Below are 5,599 nucleotides of genomic sequence, written 5' to 3'. Positions count from 1 at the left end.
GCGATGCTTAACAAGGACAATGCTAGCTTCGAGAGGATGTTGTGAGGCTTTGGTAAGACCTAAACACCTTCAAATGTCGACACTTCGGATTTTTCTTCACCGCTCGACTTTTATTTCCCGTCTTCGCATTTGGTGTTGAGCAGTGTTTGTTCAATGTCGAGGGCAGTGTCCAGGAAGGCAAAAGTGTCGATACTTTTATTAAGTGCGGACACGGTATCGACCCATGTCGGAGATGAGTCTGTGTCCGACACGTGTCATAGGTACAGAGTCTATTTACGAGTGTCGGTGATTCATAGGAGGTGGTGATCGACAGTGCTGAATTGTGCCTATACCTGCCAAATGAATAATATTTAACACACAAGTGTCATCTTCTACATCCTCTTTCCATATTCCCGAGTTTGTTATGTCTGATTCTGTTAATGTTCTTTATGACATCATCATCCAAGTCATCCCAAATTTCACTATATTGCAAAGTTGTACCCTCATTTTTTTATTAATACAAACTCAGAGTCTTATCAGTGTGAATCATGTCAATTGGCTAAATATGCACGTTATGTCTATCATTTGTCCAAGTATAAACCCTCGTATTATTTCTCTATCATCCACAGTGACGTTTAGGGACCATCAAAATTAAAATCCATCAATGAAGCTAGAATTGTCTCCTTTATAGACAACCACACTAGAACTAGATATATAGTCCTCTTGAAAGAAGAATCTGAAACTACATAAATCTTTCAATCATTCTATAACATAATTTCCACTCAGTTTCAATGCAAAATTCAAGTCCACAAAACTAATAATGTAAGGGAATACTTTATTCTATCTTTAGACCCTACCTTGCAAAGAACAATGTCATTCATATGAGTTCATACGTTGAAACTTCACAACAAAATGGGATAGATAGGAGGAAAAATAGACGACTCCTCAAGATATCTAGGTCTATAATGCTTTCTAACAATATCCCAAAAAATTTTCAAGAGAGATATCATGCTCACAGCCACCTACCTCATTAATAGAATGCCAAGCAAAGACATTGTATTCAAAGCCCCTCTCAATATTATGATGAAAAAAATACTCTCTTGTCAGAGCCAACTCATCCAATCTTCCTTTAAAAATATTTGGTTGTCTCTCTTTTGTTCACATTCACCAACCAAACCACCCAAAGTTTGACCCAAAATTCATCAGATGTAGCTTCCTTGAGTGTGCTTCGAGCAAAAACGGGTATGTGATAGTGTCCTATTATAAAAAAGTATTATTACTCCATAGATGTTATCTTCTTCGAAAATCAACTCTACCACCCCAAATCTGATATTCAGGGGAAAAACCCAAGTGAATATCAGACTTGAGATACTACTCTGGATACTCACATGGATCGAGAGTCATTGCAAACTATCCAACTTACCTAGAGTACTCGAGATACCCACACTTATCTAAAGTCATCACGAACTATTCTCCTTCCTTCTAACAATCTCGTCTCTCAAGTTACACCAACTGAGAACATCAAATCGGTGATTGACAATAAGGAACTTCGTGTGTATACTAGGAAAAAGAAATCCACTAAGTAGAAAAAAGAAAATATAAAACCGTAAGATTGTTCATAACCAAACATGAATTCAAACATCGTTGAAGTTTCAAGTCAGGTGTAATCTAGTGGAGAAAATATCAAAAATTACAGAAATTATTCTATTTAGGATTATGTTGCCTATGGGAAGTTATCATCAACTTATAAAGCTTTTATATCTAACTTGTTAGTGTGCAGATACCCAAGTCTATTCATGAAACACTTCGAAGTCTGCAATGGAAAAAGACAATTGAAGAGTAAATTCAAACACTTGATCTAAATAGCACGTGCATCATTACAAAGCTTCCTTCATATAAAAGGCTTGTTGGGTGCAAATGGGTTTTCAATGTCAAGTACAAAACAGATAGGAGCATTGAGAGGTTCAATGCTAGGTTGGTGGCTAATGGTTCACTCAATCGTATGGAATAGACTATCAAGAGATCTTTGCTCCACTAGTCAAATTAAACACCGTAAGAGTTCTTATTTCTTTGGAAGTGAACAAAGATTGTGAATTGCTTCTTTTTGATATCAAGAATGTGCTTCTAGATGAAAACCTTAGAGAAAAAGTGTATATAAAAATCCCACTGACGGAAAAATAACTCAAATTTACATCTGGTTTGTAAACTAAGAAAGTCATGTTATGGCCTCAAATAATCTCTAAGGGCTTGGCTTGACAAGCTTGTCAAGAATATGAAATCTAACGAATACATCTAATGTCAAGCAGATTATACATTGTTTATAAAGCATACACAGAGAGACAAGAAGGTGATATTCATTGTCTATATAGATGATATGATCCTGACATATAATCATGAAAAGGAGATTGAGAAGACTAATAAGGTCCTTGTCAATGACTTTGAGATTAAAGATCTACGAGCGATAAGATATTTTTTGGGCATGGAAATGGCCAGGTCCAAGATGTGTATTGTGATATTCCAAATAAAATACAACCTAGACCTACTAAAAAAGATATGAATGTTGGGATGCAAACTTGCTGGGACTCCTATGGATTTTAACAAAAAATTACATTCGGGAGGAGAAAAGAGACCAGTGAAAAAATATATATAACATAGATTGTTTAGTGAGCTTATCTACCTATCACACACTAAACTTGATATTAGTTACTCTATCAGCATTGTAAGTCAATATATTAATAGTTTGAATCAAGAAAATTTTGAGATGATTTATAGAATATTAAGTTTTTTGAAAAGACCACTGACAGAGAATTACAGTTTAAGAAATAAGACAACAATGAGGTAGAGGTTTGCATTAATGCTAGCTGGGGAAGAAAACTCACGGACAAAAAGTCCACTAGGTATTCTTTCGATGTCTGGGGAAATCTTGCCACCTGGAGAAGCAAGACGCGAGCTGTTGTTTTAGAAGTAGCGAAGAATCCGAGTACCAGGCACTTACTTTAAGAATTTGTGAAGGAATTTGGATCGAAAGATTACTAAGTGAATTAAGATAATCTAAAGTCAATCCTATAAAGTTGTTTTATGATAGTCAAGCCGCCGTTAGCATTGCAAAGAATCTTGTGCATCATGACAGGACCAAACACATTGAGATTGTTCAAGCCGCCGTTAGCATTGCAAAGAATATTGTGCATCATGACAAGACCAAACACATTGAGATTGATAGACATTTTATCTCTGAAAAGGTCAGTGAAAGCATTATTCACTTCATCTACAGTCCCACTCAACTTCAACTCACTGGTGTTTTCACAAAATCTTTACCTCCAAGCAGCTTCACTGATTTCAATACCAAACTGGGCCTCTATAACATCTATGACCCAGCTTGAGGGGGAGTGTAAAATTCGGAGTTTCTTATGTTAGTATTACTCTTTTTTGTTATGTCATATTTCTTTCCGCTTTGAATTAGTTTATCTTTGCTAGTTGTAATATTGTATTTAAGCTTGTCCTAGTCGTTCCTTATTATATAAGGAGAGAGCTGTAATTTGATGATTGAGAAATAAGAGAATAAGATTTTCTCCACCTTTCAACACTTTTCTTGGTGTCATCAATCCTTTTCCAATATGTAAAAAAAAACTTTGTTTGAATAAGAAATAATTAAAAAAAAGATTTTCCAGACCAAATATTTTCCATGTTAGTCCTTATTGAAATTTAAATCAATAATAAAAGAGTTTATCCAAAAGCTTTAAAGAAGAGTTAAACATAAATGATATGCTTGATTTGATTTGAATCTAATTATGACAATTAAAATTCAATGAACAAACATTTTCTTATCAAATCTTATGCCAAATGTATGGATGGCGGATCCATAGGATTGAAGCGATTTTTTTTTTACAATCTTTATAATATTCACCAGATTTTGATCTTCGTTATTATGTACAAATCAAATCAAGCACAATATTTATTATTAACATCAGTTTAAAAGCTTTTAGATTATGTCTCCTTTGTTTTTTTTAACGTTCCAATCTAAACAACATTTCCAAATCCTATCACAAACAGGGCCTGATACATGTTTTCTTCTCTTTTTGTTTTTTTTTTTTGAGTATTACTCTCTTACATCCAACTTTATCTTAATCAAACTTAAGAATTTTCCCTTATGAAAGTTTCTATGCCCATAAAATGCATTTTCTTAGTCAAAAAGTATTTAATTAGTAAAATTTCAATCAATAAATGCAGCCCATAAAATGCATTTTCTTAGTCAAAAAGTATTTAATTAGTAAAATTTCAATCAATAAATGCAATCCACATTATCTTCATAATAGGCGACTTTATGCAAAGGTGGAACAGCCCACAAAAGTTAAGAAGCAAAATGTAAAAACCCACTTAAATAAATTATGATGCAAGGCAAATAAGAAAACTCCAAAGGTTTTTGGGTCATTTAAAGGTAGGTAAACTATATAGGATGTATCTAACAATAATGAAAAGAAACAAAAAATTATGATAGCATGAGAATTGAAGGGAAAAAAAAAGTTGTTCAGAAATACTAGCACAAAATAATACTAACACCATGTATAGCACCCAAGAGGAATGCATGGATCAGTTATACAGCCAACCCATAATAGTAGAGCTAAGATTACTAATATGTATAGTCTTGGAAGTCTATAAACCATAATATAAATATATAAATATATATATAAGTTGCAATTTAAGTAAAAAATTTTTAATAATTCTAATATGTCAGTTACTCCTAAAATTCTCCCCGGCAACGGCGCCAAAAACTTGACCGACCTTTTTTTGTAAATCAACAATTACAAGAATTTGATGACGCTACCAGAAGATTTAAATTCCAGCAATGATGCCAAAAACTTGACCATGACTTTATATATATGAGTTTGATTTAATAAAGATGTATAAATATAATATTAAATAATTTTAAAGTCAAATTTGTCAACGTAAGTATACGTATTGCTCAAGTAATATAGAGCTCTAATGGAGTCCTAGATATCGATCCCACAGGGAGAAATAGAATACTACGAACTCAGATTTAATAAAAGCAATACTTTAACTACAACAACATTCAAGTTGCTTATTTGTCACTAATAGACAATTGAAATAAGTAGATAATTTGGATAATAACTAATTATAGAAAATAGAGAATTTTTAAGATTTAAAAGAAATATTGAATGTAGGAAAAAAAAAATGAGGTGACATAGAAAATGCATCTTAACCAAACAAAAGATTAAACAAAGGAATAAAAAATGATAAAAAAATATTGAATAATGTTTCAATAGCTAGAGTTCAAAATATTAAAAAAATTTAAAACAATCTAGAAAATACTATTAAATTCTGAAGTGCTTACATGTCTAACACCTAAACTTCAATTTTATATAGATGCCACCTTACCTATGCATGCTATGAATTTCACTTCTTATAAATTAAATTAGTGGCATTTTTGAAGTGATGTGAAAGATTTGGATGGAACAAATGTAAAAATGTAAAATTTAGATGTTGGATATTTAAGTACATAAGAATTGGAATGTATTTATGTAAATGGCCTATAAATATATACTATACATATATATATATATAGAGAGAGAGAGAGAGAGAGGGCGCACAAGCTAGCATATAT

The 5,599-nt window shown here is 32.4% G+C and overlaps 1 protein-coding gene across 1 annotated transcript in view; it reads right to left on the bottom strand.

Moving 5' to 3' along the window:
• The window catches only part of LOC110027952 (polypyrimidine tract-binding protein homolog 3-like), a 32,376-nt gene that overhangs the window by 5,211 nt on the left and 21,566 nt on the right, over positions 1-5,599 (bottom strand). The window lies entirely within an intron of this gene.

Source organism: Phalaenopsis equestris, unplaced genomic scaffold (genome assembly GCF_001263595.1).
Source record: "Phalaenopsis equestris unplaced genomic scaffold, ASM126359v1 Scaffold000469, whole genome shotgun sequence".
NCBI classification, from domain to species: Eukaryota; Viridiplantae; Streptophyta; class Magnoliopsida; order Asparagales; family Orchidaceae; genus Phalaenopsis; species Phalaenopsis equestris.
Note: the sequence above shows the minus strand (reverse complement) of the source record. Positions and strands in the feature narration are given on the sequence as shown.